This window comes from Felis catus, chromosome C1 (assembly GCF_018350175.1).
Source record: "Felis catus isolate Fca126 chromosome C1, F.catus_Fca126_mat1.0, whole genome shotgun sequence".
In the NCBI taxonomy this organism is placed as follows: domain Eukaryota; kingdom Metazoa; phylum Chordata; class Mammalia; order Carnivora; family Felidae; genus Felis; species Felis catus.
The window spans coordinates 69,684,658-69,706,892 of NC_058375.1; positions in this window are offsets into that span (position 1 = coordinate 69,684,658).

Below are 22,235 nucleotides of genomic sequence, written 5' to 3' on the forward strand. Positions count from 1 at the left end.
ACCTAATTAGCTCCCAAAAAAATCTACCTCCAATAGCCACAATATTGGGGATTAGATTTCAGATATAAATTTGGGGGGACAACAAATGTCCAGTTCATAACAATTGGCAATCATACCCTTCAGGCTGGAATGGTTGCCCATTTTTATCATGGTTACATAATTTCAAGGGAGTATTATGCTCATTGTGTAAATGGAGCCCTACTTTTATATGCTGATCAGAGTCAATTATTCCTAACACAATAGTGACTCCTTCTTTCAGCTGTTAGTGTCTAGATACAATGAAGTCCAATGTGTCCAGGGAGCAGCCATAACTTGTAGTTCAATAAGACCGCATGGCTCTTTCACATCTTCCTTTGTATTTAGTATTTGTTTGTTTTTTTTTTTAATTTTTTTTTCAACGTTTATTTATTTTTGGGACAGAGAGAGACAGAGCATGAATGGGGGAGGGGCAGAGAGAGAGGGAGACACAGAATCGGAAACAGGCTCCAGGCTCTGAGCCATCAGCCCAGAGCCTGACACGGGGCTCGAACTCACGGACTGCAGGATCGTGACCTGGCTGAAGTCGGACGCTTAGCCGACTGCGCCACCCAGGCGCCCCTAGTATTTGTAACTTCTGTCTGCTTTTGGTTATGAAAAAGAAATTGACTGAGAAACTCTTTACACTCATGACTGAAGTTTCCTCTGGCTTGTTTCTTGTTTACTCCTTCTGCACTTGCTTTCCACATTCCAGAAATTTGATGAAATCTCTTGAGGTTTATTGATCATCCCCGCCCCAACCCTGCTCCTAATTCTTTTTGTCACTTTGATTTAAACTATTTTACTTCTTTACTATCATTTCAAAGGGATCTTTGGAAGGAAGAAAATAGTATATGTGGTCAATATGCATTCTTAAAATGGAAGTTTTCATCTTGATTAGATATCTACAGGTAAGTTTTAATATGAAGTATTTATCTTTTATTATGGTCTAAGCAGTCACTAACTTTGTCATTTTGATGTCCTCTTGAATCCAATACTAATTTAAGGAAGTATTTTGTTGATAATTAAAAACATGTTAATGTTTATTTATTTTTGAGAGAGAGAGAGACAGAACACGAGTGGATGAGGGGTAGAGAGAGAGGGAGACAGACACTGAAGCAGGCTCCAGGCTCCAAGCTGTCAGCATAGAAGCTGATGTGGGGCTTGAACCCACGGACCATGAGATGATGACTTCAGCTGAAGTCAGTAGGTCAACCGACTAAGCTATCCAAGTGCCCTGTTGATAATTTTTTCCCCAATATTCTCAAAGTTGTTTAAAATTGTTTATTTTAGGGGCGCCTGGGTGGTGCAGTCGGTTGAGCGTCCGACTTCGGCCAGGTCACGAGCTCGCGGTCCGTGAGTTCGAGCCCTGCGTCGGGCTCTGGGCTGATGGCTCAGAGCCTGGAGCCTGTTTCCGATTCTGTGTCTCCCTCTCTCTCTGCCCCTCCCCCGTTCATGCTCTGTCTCTCTCTGTCCCAAAAATAAATAAATGTTGAAAAAAAAATTTTTTTTAAATTGTTTGTTTTATTACAGTGTTGACTCAAAAATGGACCTGGGAATTTACTCTCTGTTTTGTTATTGTTGTTGCTGTTGTTGTTACTTGATTAATTTCTGTGGCACAGTATAGAGAATTTCAGCTTCTGAATAAAACACTGTCAAAGATTTTTCCAATTTTGAAAATGTGTGCTGGTTGAACTCCCTAACAGTTTGTGAGAGCTTGTTTCAACATATGCCAGCCCACACTGATTATTATAACTTAAAACTCAAACAAGCCAAAAATTTAAAGATTAAAATCAAATTTTACAATGTTTACATGTAAAACGTATATCAACATGTTTATAGATAACCCAATATCATCGTACCCATTTAAACTGGTTTCTAGTCATTCAAATTTGTGATGTGTGTGTTTGTATGTGGTATTTGTCTACTTTTAAATTTAATTCTAAGCATTTTCCCCCCCTTAAGGAAATTACCTTTTACCTGAATTATTGTTAGAATTATTTTCCAGTTTGACATTCTGCTTTTAATTTACATTTTGGTGTTTTTGACAATCAAGAAATTTAAACACATATGCCATCAAATATCAACTCAAACTGAATTTATAATTTGAAATACCTTTTCTATTCTGGTAAGGAAATAGAAATACATTTAGGAAACTTTTCTTCCTTCCTTTCTAACTTGATTCCTTCCATTTACCACCTTTGGAACATTCAGTAAAGTAATTGCACTTCATAGTGTCAGAGACCATTATCCTCTATGCAATATATGAATTTTGGTGGAATGTACTACAGAAATAAAGCATGTTAAAAATGCAAGACTGTTCCAAGGAGTTTTGTCTTGATTGTATAGCCTGAAAGGAGTCATTAAAGACTCCTCTTCATAGATGCCTAACGTTACTAGTTATATACATGATGGAGCAGAGATTCAGCATGACAAAAATGGTATTACAGGAAAGCTGTATGCCAGTGAGAGAAAGCCATGATGCTGGCATCAGTGTCACCTTTTTTTTTTTTTTTTTTGAAACAGGGTGGGAGAAAGAGCCGCCGGGCTCATCAGAAATGGGGCTTATGTTTTACCCAAGGCAGGGCTCATGCTCACCCCAAGCAGGGCTGAAGCTCACCCGATGGATGTGGGACTCGAACTCACCAACCATGGGATCATGACCTGAGCCAAAATCAGATGCTTAATGACTGAGCCACTAAGGTGCCCCAGTGTCATCTTTTGATTCCATTTTCTAATGTATGATAAAACATACTATATATATCATAGAGCACAACAAGGCTATTCTAAAACTGGCCGGAAATCTCTTCATTCTGCACTCAGTAAGTATTTATTATGCTTTTCTAAGATAGTCAGCATATCTACTATATGTTAGTGCTAAAAATGAATAAATAATATTTATTGCTTTTTAAAAGTTTAAAATCTAGTCAGAGCAGCCATATGCATACAGACAAATCCTAACACATTGGAGTAGCTGTAATAAGAGAGTTATAAACAATTTGTTATGAGAAAACAAAAGAGGAAGTCACTAAATCAGTTAAAGGGATTAGGGTCTGTTTCAAAGAGAAGATGATGTGTCAAATGGATCTTAAAAAATGAGTCATGAAAACAGATCTATTCATTGGCCACTGGCAGAACTCCAGATGGATTTTGGAATGAACAATTTCCACAGGGAGTGAAAGCAAAAGCCACTCCGGTAGCAGATTATTCAATGCTTTAAGGAGTCAATGGGAGGTAGGAGAAGTGGCAACCAACTCCCCTTTCAAGAATTTTGTTTGTGCTGCACAGGGAGAGATGGGCACTAGCCACATGACTCTGGGCCCCTCTCATATTCAAAAACAAAGCCTGAAGTGTTTGCTGTTCTTCTCACAGCCACATTCCCAGTAGAGTTGGTACCAAAGTAAAAGCTTTGTTAGGTTAACCTCTATGGTTTGGACAAGAAGCAGACTCCTTTCCTCTGTACAAGCAGGAGTATACCCCACTATTTTTCTCAAAATCATGGAATTTGTTGAGGACTTGTAACATTCAGATTCAAACCTAATGTATGTTACTTTTAAAGTTTGTTTAATGTTCATTTTTGAGAGAGAGAGAGAGAGAGAGAAAGAGAGCGAGCCTGTGTGGGAGAGGACCAGAAAGATGGAGACAGAAGATCCGAAGCAGGCTCCACACAGTGGGCACAAAGTCCAACGCAGGGCGGCAGGGCTCAAACTCGGAAACTGTGAAATCGTGACCTGAACCAAAATCAAAAGTCAGCCACTTAACCGACTGCACCACCAAGGCTCTCCTAAACCCAATATATGTTATTTGACTCTACTATGTATCAAAGCTTTCCTGGATTCTTCCTCATGTATCTTAATCAACACAGAATCATGGATTTTCACCAAAAACTCATGCTCTTCAGCCAAACAACGACAACAACAGAACCTCTTAAACGTGGAACATTTTTTCAGTTGTATACCAACTACATACACACACACACACACACACACACACACACACACACACCAGACACACACACACATAGTATTTTAGTGTACTAAAGTCTACATTAAAGCAATATGACCTCCAGTCATTTTGTTCTGAAGCTGATGTGCAAGCATTTCGTTGGCAGATGGCTGAACTTTGCAGGTCCTTTTGAAAAACTGGTTTGCATTGCAAAGTAAGACTATGGGGAATCACACACAGACACACACACACACACACACACACACACCTTCAAACCAAAAATCACGTAGCTTCAAAATAAATACTAGGAACTTCACCTGCTGACTCTCAGAGACGAGACTATCTCTTCCTTCACTATCTGCTTGAGAAGTTGTGTAGGATTCGCTTGCTGGCCAAGTGCAGCTGAGATAAAATGAGGAAACAGCAAGTGGAAAGTATTCACTAGCTCCTCAAAGCTGAAATCACTTCATATCAATTTTAAATTAAATGTAAAAAAAAAAAAAGAAAGAAAGGAAATGGTGCAATATATTTTCCTCTGCTTCATTTCTTTTACATTGCCTTCTCCTGGGCATTTTGCTATGTAGAAGGGTAATGTGTTTATACATTTTGGAACTAAGCAGTCATAAAACTGTATAGGCACAGCTTGGAACCACCATCCACAAATTAGAAAGCTCCCCTCGATTTGCCCATTTTATAAACACTTTATGAAGAAAGAGAAAAAAACAAAAACAAACAAACCCCCGGAAAGTGGTTTAGGTTTCCCCTCACTCCTTCCCCCATCTAACTCCTAAACAGTGCATTTGATAATTATACAGCACAAAAATATGATTCAAAGCCATGTAAATATGAATTTTCATCATATAAGAGAAAATCTTAAAACTTGCCTTCAGCAGTGTCAGCTGGAATTCAATAGACTCTATACACTTTTGAAATGAAAACCCAAATGCACTCTATTTTTTATACTAAAAGGCAAAGACTAATTGAAAGGGGCATCAGTAAACATATTTTTGTTTAGTTTCTAAAATATTTTTCTTATTGTGAACTAAAGACTTCAGAAGTCATTAGTGGTCAGAAATAAAATTATCTTTTCCCAAATCTCTAAGATGCTAGTCTGCTCTCTAAACAATCTTCTTGCTATTTGACCCATGTAATTTCAGGAAATTTGCTGAGCATTGGTAGCTTTGACCAAGACTCTAAGGCTCTGTTTCCAATGTACTCCCAGATTAAGATGGCAAGTCATTTGCATCAAAACTGTAAAATAAACAAAGTTTAAGGCATTGGATATTGGAAGTGTAACTCCTTCAACAAAACAGTGAATAACTTATTTACTCGCAACAGCAGTAATTTCCTTGAGATTGCTGCCTCATCACTGTAGGCACTGAAATGATACTAAATACAACAGTATTAACTGCTGCTTCTGTTTTAGATCAGATGGAAACTCAAATAAAAGAAAAAAGAAAACTGGAAATAAATATACGAGTAAGAAAAGATAAGTACATATTGAGGTACTATTATTTCTGGCTATGTTGAATACATTTAAAGATCTGATATTCTCCTGGTACACATGCTTCAAATAAGAGCTATTCCATGTTTTGTTGCTTGCCAAATTTTGTCATCTAGCCCATCTATCAACAAATGACAAACTGAATTATGGTAGGAGGAAGGAATGGTTATGAATGCTGGTCAAAGAAAAGATGGTTATAAATAAGATCAATTTTAATACACTACTCTTTTGAAGATCTAAACATGTTCCAAAATTAGACTATGTGCTCGGCATATCGTAGCTACTTAATAAATATCTGCTGGATGAATGGATAAACTTTATTCATTGCAGAAAATGCCAAAATGCTCCCCAAAGAAAAGAAAGTCCTGTCTGTTATGCTTCTGACCTCAAGTTTCATTTCATAGGGAATTGAGCATACTCTTAACAGAAACTGAATGTTCTATAGTAGTTTGGGGTGTAGGTAGATTGATAACCACTTTTGATGCTCAGCAGGGAACTCATAAATAGTTAAGCATATGCAAATTACTTGAGAGTAGTTGGTCTTCATTTGTGGTTTTAGGTCAGACTAATGATTTTCTCTTTCAAACAGAACCAAATGGATGTGTCAAAAGAGGTAAAATTCTTAATGGGAGTGGACATAAATAGTTTCTAACCCGCTGCTAAGGTTACAAATGTCACTGGTAGTTGTCATTATAATAGAGCAGAGGGTCCTTCATTATTTCAAATGCATTTCCATATCCACAGGTAGTCAGATAAGTGACCATTACCACATGTACCAAAAGGACAAACAGATGGTGTTCGGATCATTCATTTTTTTGTGTGTCTTATAGGATTCAAGCATTTTGGAAGTCATTCAGAGTCATGTGTTTTATATCAACTTATGTAGAAACATTTACATATATTGAACCCTTGCCCTTCTACTCCTGGCTTTGTTTCCTCCATCTCCTCTTTCCTATATCCCAAGTGGGCAAATGTGAAAGTGAAATATAGACCTTTCTGCAGGGTGATTGGGAAATCTTCCACTGAGTTCTAAGTGAGCGTTTTCTATTAATCTTCTGGCCTCCCAGCAACCCCAGGCATAATCAATAGCCCAATCCAGATTGTACTAAGAGCCTTTTCCCCCTACTTGAGTTTTCCACATTCAACAGTTTTGCCACAGAGTTTGAAGTGAGGATAATGACCACATTGACAGTACAGAACAAATCACCCTGGCATAGCTGATTCAGAACTTCTCAACAGTTACCCTCCAGCGGAGTTTTGATTGTACCCACAATCCAAACAGGCAGTGGATGCGACCAAGGAAACAGAGTTGGCTGGGCAGAGTCCATTTTAGGGTTGTTTTGTTGTGCCTGGTCATATAGATAAAGCCGGTGGGCGTCATTATACATGGTCGCTTCTGCTTCTCTTGCAATTACATCACAGCAGCCCACCGCAGAGCAGGTTGGAAGCTTATCCAGCCCAGCCAAACCCAGCTAATACAACCTGTGATCTGGAGTCTTTTCAGATGTTGCTGAGGATTGTAGGCTTGACAGCTAGGCATAAAAGTTATAGGCGAGGGGTATACCAGATTTTTTAGGATGGATATAGTGTTTTTACCTACAACTCTCTCCCACTCGGCCCTCCAAGCATATCCCCACATGAAGTCGCTTGGAATGCCCTGAATTGACCTGTTAAGTAGAGCAAACATACATTTTCCCTGGCTCAAATAATGTCTCATCTTTTTTCCTAACCACATTACCATATCAGTTTATGACCTACTCCATTCTTCTTTTTAATCTGGATTTTCTGGTTAGATTGCTTGATTAAAAATTTAGTGGATTTCACAACTGTGAGTTCAATTACCCCCTACTAAGTTCAATTTTCAATATTCAGACATATCAAGCCCACTCCCACTTGGCCGTACCTAGATGAGGAAGGTCTTTTAGGACCAGCTTTGGAGATAAGCTAGTTCATTTCATATTTAAATCCTAGAGAAATTAGGCTACATGAATCACATGTGCAACAAGCACTGAGCTAATCAGAGCTAAGTGTAGAATCTAGTTTTCCTATCTCCACGTTCCTTCCAACATATGATACAATTTAGCAGAAAGTACAAAAAAGTCTATACAGAAGTTTACTTAAATCAGTAATATGCATTTTGGTAATCTGGGATGTTTGAACTAATGCACCATATGAAAAGCATTAAAGAAGCCCACAGCTATGAGTAAATCAGAGCATGTGAAATCTCCTTATACAGTTTTTGTTGCCACAGGATTTTGTTTTTTGTTTTCAGAACTTTTTGTTGTAATTAATATTTTTTGATGTTGCTTCTCTGCTTACGTGGAAGTATAATACTGTGGCATTTGAAACGAGTACCCTAAAGCTTGGAGGAATCATCAGTGCATTTCTGGCTCCTAACCTTCCTGGTCAGAAAGTCTGTATTTAGCCTTTACCAAGTTACTGAGGCTTAGAAATGTGCTTTTCAATTCAGAGATCTTAGACACTCACATGTCTTTAGGTCCTGAATAAAGCTTTCTCTGGTGGTGTGATATGGGTAGTAACTTTCCTTACACAATTTTTTTCACATGAATAGTTCTGTAGTCTTGCTTCAGAGAAAGGGTCCTGGGATTTACATGATGTATGCATTTTCCCCCGTTTCTTTAAAGTATTGTATTATTATGGATCACAGGCAACTTTGAACCAATGGTAGATAGTTTGCTATTCCCCTTACTATCTACTTGCATAATTTTCTACTCTCCTATTTTCTTTAAAAGGACTTAGGAGGAGAAAGATGTCTTGGAACACCAAGAACCTATTCAGTTTAACTAAATAATTCTCTCTCTTGTCTTGCCCTGAATCTCCCCCTCTCACCAGACACAGCCCTAAAAGGTGAGTTAGAGTCCTCGGTTATGGAGAAGAGGCTACTGATTCATATATTCACTAGGATTGGGAGTGAGGATGTTAACGCTAGATCTTAATGCACCTGTGGGAATAATTTGTATGTGTACAGACTGGCCATTTGGGTCAAAGACGGGCACTTAGTCCATATAGTTGTACTGATTCTTCATTCATTCATTCATTCATTCATTCATGTAACAGTATCTATGAAGCACTTTCTATGTGCTGGTGATACTGTCCGTTGCTAGAATTAAATAGTAGAACAAGAGAGACATGGCCCATTCCTTCAAGTTACACATTTTTTTTCTCCATCTTTGCTTATTATTCGATAATCACCCATGAATCCATTCAAGTTCTATCTGTGGCTGCCTCATCAATCTCAGTTCTTGCCTTGCCTACTATTCTGTTTCCTCTATTTTCCTTCCAAACACCACTTTTCAACCGGGAGAAACAAAAACAAATAATCAAAATCAAAACGAAAAAAAATTGTAATCCTCAAATCTCAAATTGAACCATTTATTGTTCCAAAGAAGTCAGTGCTCCTTTTTCTCAGTCTTATGAGTTCCTGAACTACTGCTACATGCATTGCACCTTGGAAGAAATATAGCCAGCTATTCTCAATTTTCATTCCACACAATGGTAATCATTACAGTGCCTGGCACCATGTCATAAACTCACTTAACAAAATTTAATTCTTTTTAAGAAATACACTTTCATAAGTATCAAATTAAAGTTTTTTAACCTTATTCAAGCAAATGTAACCAATGTGATAAACACTGAAACCATAATAAATAAATAAATAACATTGTTAATTTAAAAGCAGATCCCAAAAGATTATTATTTAAGCATAACATAAAAAATTTATTTTACCTAAAAAATTTATTAGTCAACTGACAAGTTGAAAGAAATAGTTGAGAGGTGCCTGGTGGCTCAGTCAGTTAAGTGACTGACTTTGGCTCAGGTCATGATATCATGGTTCATGGTTTCAAGCCCTGTGTCGGGCTCTATGCTGACAGCTCAGACCTGGAGACTGCTTCAGATTCTGGGTCTCCTTCTCCTTCTCTCCCTCTGCCCCTCCCTTGCTCACGCTGTCTCTCAAAAACGAATAAATGTTTAAAAACATAATTAAAAAAAGGAATAGTTAAGTCAATGAAGTGGTCCAATATTTGTTTAATGTAAAAATTTGATATTGCACAAAATTTTGACAATGTAAAAACAGCGATAGTTTTCTTATATACTACTAATAGCAAAAGAGAAAGGATAATAGGAAAATATAATAAGAAAAAATTTTATTGCAGCATAAAAAGAAAATAACTATATAAAATAACTCCATAAAACTTAGGACTATAAAGAAGTATTTATATAAATGTAAAATAAAGCAATCATAATATATCGGGGGTTTTTTTGATGACGAGATTCAATATTGTAAAAATTTATATTTTCCCCAAATTAATCTAGAAATTTAACTCAGTAAGAAGCTATGTGCTACTATATGACACAACTGTAAACATTTTCTTAAGTGTCATTTAGAAGAATGCATTTACATGAATACCCAGAAATTTCGACAATTATATAGGGACTTGTGTCACTGATATTAAAACATACTCTACAGCTAGAGAAATTAAAGCAGCTCATTATTTGTGCATGAAGAAGTAAAGCAATTGGGATACAGAATAGGGTCAAGATACAGTGAATTTTATTTTCCAACTTAGTTGAGAAAGGATGCATTATTAAATAAATGATAGTGGATTAGCTATCTGAAAATTTCCAGAACATACATACAAATAAATTCCAGATAGATGGAATATTTATATAAAATATAAAGCAAAAACACTGAAACAAAATTTAGGCAAATATTTGTGTAATATTTAAAAGAAAGAGTATGAAACCAAACCAAGAATTAGAAAAGAACAAAAAAAAAAACCCAAATTTTACTCTAAACATGTTAAATACTTTTTTATGGGAAAAGTACGTTATGAAAAAGTTATAGAGAATTTATTTGTGGAAGATTATTTATTATAGTCCTCAAATGCTTAATATCTTTATTATATCCCACTGCTTACAGATATAAAACAAAACAAACAATAAAACATCCTAATAAAAATGAAGAAATATTATGAAAAGAAAATTCAGAAAAAACTACAAATAATCATTAAACATAAGAAAAAATATGTTCAACCTCACTAACGTTCAAAGAAATGCAAATAACAGCAATACAGTTCACTATCAGAATGGAAATGAGATGGAAAAGTGGTCATCCTGGTCCACGTTGAACTACCTTTTATTGGTTGGTTTATCCATTTATACTAAAATTTATATGAACTTATATTTTTATTCAGCAATTCCCCTTGCATAAATGTATCCAATAGAAAACCAAATGAGTCATCAAAGGGCATTAATTACAGCAATGGCAGTAATAGTGAAAAAATTAAGAATAATCTGAATACTCATCAGGGTAAATACGTTTATACCTTCCTAAAAGATAATGCAATAAAGCCATACTAAAAAAAAAGTACTCTTTATTTGTAACACTGAAAGATGACTACAAAATGAATGAACTTTAATGAGGCCAATTGAAACCGAAAACATCCCACTTGAATCCTTCCTGAATTCCTGATCTACCGAATCTTGAGAATAAAACATAAAGATGCTGTTTTAAGCCACTAAATTCTGCAGTGGTTTATTACACAGCAATAGTAACCCAAAATAGCCACTAAAATAGAATGAGAACAATCTGCCTATGGAAGATAGAAAATGGAATGAGGAGATTAGCCTGACTACTGTGAAGAGAAATAAAATTAGGATATATATAGTGTAGGGCAAAACGTGAGGATCTTGAAAACTAGGCAAAAGACACTCTATGTTTCAAAGAACAGAGAGATAATTGTTATATAACAAAATTTCACCATCATAGTTTTAGAGAAAGAAAGAGGGAATTATATTCCATATCTAGCTGTCTCTACTTCAGATCCTTTCTTTCTAGGAAAAGAAGGAAAAAGAATTTCATTGGAAGGCTTAGTCTCAGCAAGGACAGTAAAAACTTCTGTGTTGCATCTGCAGAAGAATCTGAAAGTTCTCACAGCAAGCAGTTGGACTCAATGACCTTTAGGAGTCTTTCCAATTCTTTGATTCTCTAGGAAGAAGAGCTTTCTTTTTCTAAATTGTTTCTCAGATGGCTTGGCCAGAGCCCTCACATGCTACTAACTCTCTGTGGATGCTTTTAGTTTGTCAGTGGCCCTTAAATAAGACATCTAGAACTGGGCACAATATTCCTGATATGTGACCTGCACTGGGTGGAGGGCTCTGTAATTCAAACCATCCTAGTTATTGTGCATGACAGTTTCCCCACAATGTCTAAACATTGAATGATAATATCAACAGAATATCTCAGTATTAATCAAATAGCTAATAAGAAAACAAGATATTCTAGACATATTAGAAAAGTGGTCTTATTACAAAAGTAAGTTATACTGCTTTATATTAGCCTGTTGATAATCATTTTATTCTTTTGTTGTAGCATCCAAATAGCATTCTCCCTAGAATCTTTATCCTTTCACTCATAACAGATTATTTTGCTTCTTCCTCTTTCACAGAAAAGTTATTTAACGCACAGCCCCTAAATTTTCCCTCACTCTACCTGTACATGTGCTTGAGTTGGACTCAACTCTTCCAGTTCTCTCCCTGACTTTAAATTTTATCTAGATTCTGCCCCATTGTTAAGTGTCCTAAGTCTTGCTCCGCCATCACTCTCTGGCTTCCTCAGTTTTGCCTTTTATATTGACATTTTTATCTTCCATTGCACCTACAAACATGTTCTCTAAGTCACTCACAGAACCTGTTTTGTCAGAGAGCCATGCTTCTATCTTCTTTCTTCCTTCATGGAAGTCTGTCCCTTGTTTGAAAGTATTCATTGTGGACCTAAGCAATTCTTTAAAATACCACATAGCTGTTATCTGTGCCTAGAAACCTACACTTAAAATGTATTAAAAAGCCACCTCTTTTCTTTCTAGACCAAAAAGAGAAAACAAAACCACACTTGGAATTGTGTTCATGTTGGAGATAGCATTTGGATAAATGGATTGTAGAATGGATTACAGAGTTCTTTTGTAGAATTCTTTCCAAATAGGGCATCAGTTAAGTCAGCTTCCTATCTGGGGGGAAAAATGAGATTTTTAAGCACTCTACTATTATAGCATTGTATTTTAAAATGGCTGTTATTATTTATTTACTTAGTATCTGGCCACAGTTATTGAAAAGTACTGCTATAATCACTGTAAAGTTAAAACAAATGATGAAAAAAGACAAATGACAGTAAGACGCCACTTCAGTTGCAGGATGAGTTAATGAAAAAGTGAGGAAGAGGGGCGCCTGGGTGGCTCATTCGGTTGAGCGACCGACTTCGGCTCAGGTCATGATCACGGTCTGTGAGTTCGAGCCCTGCATCGGGCTCTATGCTGACAGCTCAGAGCCTGGAGCCTGCTTCCGATTCTGTGTCTCCCACTCTCTCTGCCCCTCCCCCATTCATGCTCTGTCTCACTCTGTCTCAGAAATAAATAAACATTAAAAAAAAAAAAAAGAAAAAGTGAGGAAGAAACTTACTTTCTAAGTTCCCTCAAGCCCACCAGCACAGGACTACCAGCATCAAACTACATTTCAGGAGGAGAGAGGCAGCCTCACACTGATCTGGTGATGTAGGCATCATCAAAAAATGCCAACTTTCAGCCCTCTTTTTTATATTCCTATGCTATAGAACGCCTCATAGTTGATTTGTGGCTGGTTAAGGCAACATTATTAAAGTGAATTTGAGAATCTACTATAATCACTATTATCACTATCAAAATGTTTTGTATTTATTTGCATAAAGAGTGCCATTACTGTATACAAATCAGTTAGCATGCTCTTTCACTCACAGAAATTTATTGTCTTTATAAAAATAGTGATGTGGGTGGGCATTTGAGACAAGCTTTGAACAAATACGAAATTTAAATAAATTAGTTACAATATGAGTAAGTGAAGGGTAACCCATATAATTATTTTTCTAGCACAGGTAATGCATGAAGATTCTGGACCAGAGGATAGGATCATTGAGGGAAACTGGGAAGAGGTAAATAACATGTGTTACAGAGGATAATTTACTGGAAAATGGATAAAGAAAAGAAATGACATGGTCCTCGAGAAGTTGTGAGCATAAGGAACCACATCATTTGGATACATGTGGTGGAAAATTTAGAATCACTGTAGTGAAGAGGTTTCAAATACTGGTTCTACAAATGTCATCCTTTGAAGTACATAGTTCGCTAAGCCTCAACAGAATCTACTATTCTGCATAAAATAAGTATCTACTGGGCAGGTGATTGCATACGAATATGAGAACAGATCATAGTTCAAAAGCCATTAAAGTGCTGAATACCAAAATCTTGAAATAAGCTACTGTAAGAAAGATAAACTTCCCACCATTTGGTTTTATACATTAGCTACCATTTATTTGGTATTGTTTAATGAAGAGAATTGCCCAGTACTTAATCATACATACGAATCTATTCATTCGTTTGTATTTATTTTATGGTTTTCTTTCCATCCTTAATTTCGCATTTATAGCAATCAATGCCATGTCTGGATGAGAATCAGGAGTCGGAGCATGAGACGCTGAAATATTCTGCAATCTAACAGGTGAGTCTCTGTGAGGGTTCACTGTCGAAGCATAGAACAACTCAAGCAAAATTCAGAGAGAATGTAAATAAAATATAAGGACTTGCACTCATACATGATAGATATAAGAAAGGTAGAACAGCAGAGTTGAAGTGTGCTTTTTGCTAAAGTCAGCATGATACTGTTCATTTTTTACCATAGACAATCCCTCACCATTTCTGATTTCTTTGAATTTTCAGCTTTACGTGGGCCGTGTTGTATGCATGACACACACAAATACCAAATAATTGTTATAAAAGTACTCTAGGAAATACATGGACTTAAACACCTTGGGCCCTCAACTTAAACATAACGTAAGAGAGCAAAGGGGATGACAAAGGTCAACCATGGGGATTGTTCAACACGGGCCTGTGATGAACATCACCTAGAGCTTGTAGCCTGAGGGGTCTGATCCTGGAGGAAGCAAGCCACTAACTTTAGAACTCTGCATTAGACTCTAAGTGGTAAGTTCGAGTGAAAATAACCTCCACCAGAAAATAGGAAACCCACATTCTTGCATTTCCATTGGTGATTCACTGTGTAACTGGGTAAATCACTCGACTAGGTTTCTGTCCTATCTATCTCTCAGGGGTTTTGACTCCTATTTGTCATTGCACACTCCCCAAACCCACAAGTCACTCAGTACTGTCAGTTAGTCCTACATTTTATATTCAGTAAGGGCAGGGCCTCCACATTGCATACAAAGTGGTGGTAATGGTAGGCAATTAAATTACAAAAAGGAGAAAAGTGAGGGAAGGATGCCTTAATTCACATTAAAACATTATTCTGATTATATCAGCCAACAGAAAAAAGCATTCATTTCAACCACAAAAACATTTTATAACCCACACATAGAGCTTACTTGGGAGTGGGATACGTCCTTTCAAATACATCAAAATATCACTTTGTTCATTCATTCATTCAGTACATAATTTAGTTTTTTCTATGTGTTCTTGGGGATATTTCACTGAACAGAAAAAGGATGTTGACCTCAGATTTCTTTTGTTCAAGAGAAAGGAGACAGAAAAAAACCAATAAACATATAAACAATAAGAAAATTATTTAGTGTGTTCATAGGTTATAAGTGTTACAGGAAAAAAAAAGAAAACAGTAGAATAGGACAAAGGGAAACAACAGTGCCAGGGCTTAGGGAAGGGAGTTAGAATGTTACATTGAGGTTAGGGTAGCATCATTGAGAAGATGGCATTAAAAGAAAGTTAGAGAATTTGTGATGTGTAAATGTACAGGGAGAATATTCTAAGCAGAGAGCACGACTAGAGAAAACTCCTCAATGTGAGACTAGGTTCATCATGTTTAAGGAAAAGTAAGGAGATCTCACAGCTCTACTGAGGGGAGAACATTGGGAGCTGAATTAAAAGATAACTGAATTCAGGTACAGGAGTAGGGGCCATTTAATATTTGTAAATAATTTGGGCTTTCAGTCCACATTAAAATGAAGCCATTAAACTTTTTTCAATAGAGGAATTACATGATTTCTCTCAAATGTGAAAAACATTTCTCTGGCTACTGTATTAAGAATACACTGGCAGGGGCGCCTGGGTGGCTCAGTCGGTTAAGCGTCCGACTTCAGCTCAGGTCAAGATCTCGCGGTCCGTGAGTTCAAGCCCCACGTCGGGCTCTGTGCTGACCGCTCAGAGCCTGGAGCCTGTTTCGGATTCTGTGTCTCCCTCTCTCTCTGACCCTCTCCCATTCATGCTCTGTCTCTGTCTCAAAAATAAATACACGTTAAAAAAAAAAAAAAAGAATACACTGGCAGAAGACAATAGTGGAAACCAGTCAGGAAGATATCATAGTAATTCAAGGGACAGATGATGGTAGCCCACACACACAAGGATGCTAGCAGTGGGGATGAAGAGAAGTGATAAGGTTCTGGATATATATTAGAATTTACTGATAGGATTGATGTGGGGTATGAAAAAAAAAAGAAGAGTTAAGGATATATGTGTATGTATATAATTTTTCCTCCTGAGCAATTAGACGGATGGAATTTCTATCATTTGATATGTGGAAGGTTGCAGGTGGACTAGCCTCATGTTTATTTTAGGGCATATGGATTTTGAAATGTTTATTAGACATTTAAGTGGATAGTTAAGTAGATAAAGATACAAATTTATTATTTGGGATAGAGGGATGGGCTAGAGATACAAATTTGTGAGCAGTTGACATATAAGATATATTTAAATCCATGTGGTTGGATGAGATCACCAAAGACATGAACGGAGACAGTGAAGAGAAGACCAAGGCTGTAGGGTCTTCCAACATTAAGAGGTTGGAGAGAGGAGCACCTGGATGGCTCAGTTGGTCAAGCATCTGACTTCAGCTCAGGTCATGATCTCACAGCTTGTGAGTTTGAGCCCAGCGTCAGGCTCTGTGCTGACAGCTCAGAGGCAGGAGCCCACTTTGGATTCTGTGTCTCCCTCTCTCTCTGCTCCTCCCCAGCTCTCTCTCGCCTTCAAAAATAAGTAAATATTAAAAAAAAAGAGAGGTTGGAGAGAAAAAAAATCCAACAAGCAAGACTAAGGAAAAACAGTGAAGAATGAAAAGCAAGGGAGTGGATGGGATGAAGTGCAAATGGGGAAAATCTATCAAGGAAGTGGGTGTGCTGTTGATGTTGACAGTGGTCATTGGCTTGTCAATGCAGAAATCAGTGGTAAATATGGTGAGAGTAGTTTTGATGGGATGATGGGGGCAAAAGCCAAAGGTGAGTTGGGAGAGAATGGGAGGAGAGAATTAGAAACTACAAAAATAGATTACTTCCTTAGAATTTTTCAATAAATACAACCTAATGATAGACAAAGTGACAAGGAAGATGAAGCAAGAGAATTATTTAACAATTTAGATATATCTATATATGTGTGCACTGATTTCATTTATAGAGGAGAAAGAGACAAATATTGACCTAGGAGGAAGAATGAGGAAGAATGGCTGGAGTTAGGCTGTTCAAGGAATTTCTGGAATGATGTCCTTAAACAAACAAGAGGAAATGGGATTTATCTACCATTGGAAGTATTGGCTTCAAACAGGGACAAGATTACAATCCATTGTTTAGTCTCCTAAACTGTTTCTAGTCCATATTGCACCCATGAATATTCTAGAGTGGTTAAACACTCACTGAGAGAATATATGTCTCTATATTATGAGATATGATTTCTATTATGGTTGTGAGGATGGGGGTGAGAAAATTTTAGAAGGTCAGAAAGGAGTAACTTGTTAACATATTAAGTTCTTAATCTCTAGTGATTCCTTGCCAATAATATGAAAGTGGACATTAAAACAAACTCCCTATCCTATAAACTGTTTATACCTTAATTACTTATCTACAAAAAACACTGAATGGAAAAGGTCTTGGAACTAGCTTATCATTTTTTAAATCCATGAAGTCCATTCCCCTTTAGAGACTCTAGTAATTGAGGTTGGGCTGTCAAAGGGGCCTTTAATGAAACTACTAACATCTAGAAAGAATATCTTTTGAAGAGTGAGAATCTATTCTTACATATGAGCCTCAGAATGAATGGTTTCATTGTATGAGGCTGTTCATTAAAGTTCATGTTGTGAAGAGAAACTTTCCTGGCTTTTAACTTTTTTTTTCTTTAAATTTTTTGTTCTAGTGTTCTGTTCCTCTACTCGGTATTTATGAAAACCTGATCAATTTAATTTTCCTAAATTAGTGGAGGTTTGTTCCTGTCACAATCTGTCTGTTTAAAAGCCTTTAGTAGTTTACCATTTTCTAGAGAATTAAACCAAATTGCCTTTTGTAGTCTTGTTTTCATCTTCACTATTACTTAGTCCAAGTTGCCATTATCATTTACTATAACAGCTTAAAATCATTCCACTCTTATGCACACCATATACCTGTACCACTACTTATCTCTTTTTTACATTTAACATTCTGCCAGCTATCTATAGCTATACTGATGCTGCCTAACAACCACAAATCCCAGTGGCTTAAGACATTAAATATTTATTTAGTTCACAAATCTGTGCATTGATTGAGTTGTTCTTTGGGGCTCTTCTGGGGAGCTTTGCTGATGTGAGCAGGGCTTAGCAGAATTCATTCACTGGTTACCAGTAAGCAAGGCTGCTCTGCTTACCTTGGCTCGGCTCTCGCAGGTGTTTAGCTGGAGGTCAGGTGGTCTGGGTGGGCCTCAGCAGAGACAATGAGCAACTCAGCTCCATTTCCTCATTCAGCAGGCAAGCCCAAGCATGATCTTCCCATGGTGGAGCAAAAGGAAATAGCAACACGAAAGTGCTTTTTCAAGTCTATTTAAGTCTGGTTTGCTATTGTCCTACTGGCCAAAGTGAGCTACATGGCAAGTTCAGAGTCATCATGAGGAGGCAATAAAAGAAGGGCATGGATTTAGGGAGGTGTGATAGAGTGAGACCATTAATGCAATCAATCTACTATAAAGACCTACATTCTTCACATGGTCTCTGGCTCACAGACCCATGTCACCCAGTTCTCTTCCACTAACTGCTTAGATATTGCTTCCTTTGCTTCATTCTTTTAGCCTAGTTAATTCTCATTCATCCTTCATCTCAGCTCAAATATAAGTTTGTACAGTAAAACTTCTTTGACCTTCCTGGCTATGTCAGAATTCTTTGTTATAACCCCTCATAAGAACCATGTTCCTGTCACAGAGCATTTGATTTGGGTTGAATTATTAATGTGATTATTCAATTAATTTCCCACTAAACTAATAACTTTCTAGAAACAGTAATTTTGACATCTCTTGTGCAACACTTAGTATCCAGCATTGTGCATGAACATAAATGTTCAATAAATATTTCTTAGATGACATTACCTAAGCTGGTTGAATTTTCCTGATTATTGTTTCTTTCCTTTTATTTTCTTCTCAAAAATTTTTTTCTCTAAGAGATGTTACGTTTTGTTATTGTTGTTTTTAAATGCTGAACCTGTCATCTCTTACTCCATGGGATCTAATACAATAACTATTTTTCTTCTTAAAAAAAAATTTTTTTTGACATTTATTTATTATTGAAAGACAGAGAGACAGAGCGTGAGAAGGGGAGGGGCAGAGAGAGAGGGAGACACAGAACCTAAAGCAGGCTCCAGGCTCTGAGCTGTCAGCACAGAGCCTGATGCGGGGCTCGAACTCACAAACCGCGAGATCATGACCTGGGCCAATGTTGGCTGCTTAACCGACTGAGCCACCAGGCGCCCCGACTATTTTTCTTTTTTGCTTATTCTCTCAGACTTTCAGTTAGACTTCATTTTTAAGTTCCTAGTCTCTCAGCAATTTATTAAACAGCACAATTGAAGGGAAAAGTAAGTAGGAAATTCGTTGTGTCCCTCAGGCCACATCCTCCCCACTTCACTGTAGTCTTAAGAAGAGAGCAGTAATGTGCAAATTGGTTTTGTGAATTAGGGATGTGCTACCATGTATTTCCAAAGAGGTGTATGCGCTAGTCAATAGGACTTTCAATTTGGAATTTGGAGATGTGAGGTCAGTGAGCTGTGGGTCCCTGCTTGAGTCATTATACATCTTTAGGCTTCAATCTTATCCATGATATTTAGAGAGGACCTAAAGTCAAATTGATGAAGTCTCACATTCTTTGTAGCTTTAAGAAAAATTTCCAAGGAGTGTTTTTGTATGCATAAATCACATCCTTTCTGTGTTCTTCTTTAAATGGTTGTATATTTCTCCAGCTGAATCTATCTCACTATGTTGCTTAAATGCCTGACTTCTGTATTAGACTATGATTTCTTTTTAGCATAAGAACCATGTCTTCTTCCTGGCACTTGGCAAAATTAGGTGCTGAATTTTTTTTAACCTCAATGAAGACTTCTATCCAATTTTCATTTATGCTTGTACATTTTAGGGCACATATTTTTCAGAGAACTCCCTTGTGTGGACGCTGTTGCCTTAGGTATAAGTTAGACACATTGGAGACTCCAACTGGGAGCTGTTAGCTCTCATTCATTAGTCCTTCCTTGAGCATGATAAAGTTATATTGAATAGGTGTCTTGACATGTTAATTTGAGAAAAAAATGCAAATGTGAAATGCAAAAATTTAGAGAGCATTTTGCATTTACAACCTTGCCTTTGGAATCACATATATTGGAGAAGATGCCTTTAAAATCAAGTTTCATAATATTTAACGTATACTAGAGTGACATGGAAAATGTTAATTTCAGATTGTGAGAGTTCCAATTATTGAAGCCATCCACCAATAACTACACTGAAGTAATGTCAAAGAATCCCTAGAGTGTTCCAGTGAAAAAAGAGTTTATTATGGAAAAACTAATGGACCGTTCTCTTTAGCTGCTCCTGCTGGTACAGCTATGATGGGTAACATACACCAACTGAAATATCCTTCTCATATGTTAAACCACACATTTTCTCTCCAGGGAAATAGAATGGGCTTCATCTTTATTAAATATGTTTGGTTGCTTGGGGTATTTTCTCTTCTGTTTTTTGTATCACTATTTTTATTTTAATAAAAAATATTTTATAGCATTCATGCAAAAAACAATTCAGTTGTGTCTTTTTTTTTCATAAATAACTTTATGTTAGGAGTTAAATGGCTCTCCTGTGACCTCCATCTTGTTATGATCCAAAGGTCATTACAGTTTTGCCTTGAGGGTGTTAGGCTAATGAATCCAATGCTTACCCTGGTAAAGATGGCCCTGTTCTAGTGGTACAAGCCCACTGTGCACTATTTTTTAACTTGTCCAAAGGGAAAAAAAAAAAAAAGGTGTTTGATGATGGTCAATTTTTGCTGCATGCATGGGATGTTATGTTGGTTTGCAAAAGTTTAAAGTTTTACATGTGTTCTCCATTAGCTGTACTTTTATGTTAAGAAAATAATTTCTTCAGGAGATCATCTTAGCCTTGATTATTTCAGTATAATAAAGAGTTAAGAAATCTAAAATCCCCCGAAAATAAAATCACAATGAAAATTATTTTTACAAACATATTGAACAATTCTTTGCAGATGTGTAGAGGGAAATGTATCATAATGGAAAGCATTGCCATTTGTAATTCTAAAGAGCATGAATTGGAACATCAGTTCTCTGCTGAAGCTATTCTGTTCCATTCTGTGATTGCTTCATGAACTGTTCCAGGTCCTTAAAGAGCAATCAATGAGCCTACTTCAACCTATCATGTTGAAGCCTGAGTCCTTTTTCGTAAAAGGAAAAATTACTTTTTAAAGATCTATCTTGTCTTTGAGGAAAGGAAAAATCGATCATTTCTACTTCCAATTTACTTCATGTGACAACTTATCTCTGCAGGGTTAGTAGCTGATTAGACTAATATGACACATAAAACTTATTGCTAATTAATTTTTAACCCAGTCTTCAGTGGAGAACTTTGACAATTGTTACAAATGTGTTAGAACTCAAATGTTGTTCTAGAACACCATTCAAAATCAAGATTAATGAGTATGTTATTTGTAGCTCATTGTCATTAAGAATTTCATTTTGTGAAAGTTATTTCACCCTCAAATTCACCCAATACAAGATACAGTAGTCATTTGGCTTTGCAGTATTGATTATGTATTTTTTTCTGCAGTTATTTCATAATTGCTTCTGGGTTCAATTCCACAATTTTTTACTTATGCCATGCTTCCTTGGCTTAATTCCCCATTCTGTCTCCATGGATCACAGTGTTTAACAAAACTTCAGAGGAGAGAAAGTCTTACCACCAGATTTTCCACTTAAACTAAAGATTAAGTCAAGTTTAAATAGAAAATTTCTTAATCAAAGTTGTCAGCTTACATATGGTCACTAGGTTTAATGTAGTCAAGTGCATCTATATGAAATGGAAACAACAAATTTAGGGTTCAGTTACATATCTGGAAAACAGTTTGGATCATGGACAATTCTCATTTCCTTCATGGAACTGAAAATAGTACTGAAGAAGAAGGGAATGGGGGAAGGAGAGGGAGGAGGGGGAGGAAGAAGAAGAAGATGGAAAGAGGAAGAAGAAAGAGGAGAAGAAAAATATAAGAACTATTTTTACTATCTTTTAGTGAGTATTAATTATAGCACCATTGTGCTAAGTGTTTTAATTTAAGGTGGGATTTGAGGAACTATAGCTATTCACACTTTACGGTAGGTCAGAGAGATGAAATATTTTATCCCAGATCATACAGCCTTCAAGTTGTTTAAAGTAGAAATTCACACCAGACTCATCTCCCTTCAAAGCCTGCATTCCTAATC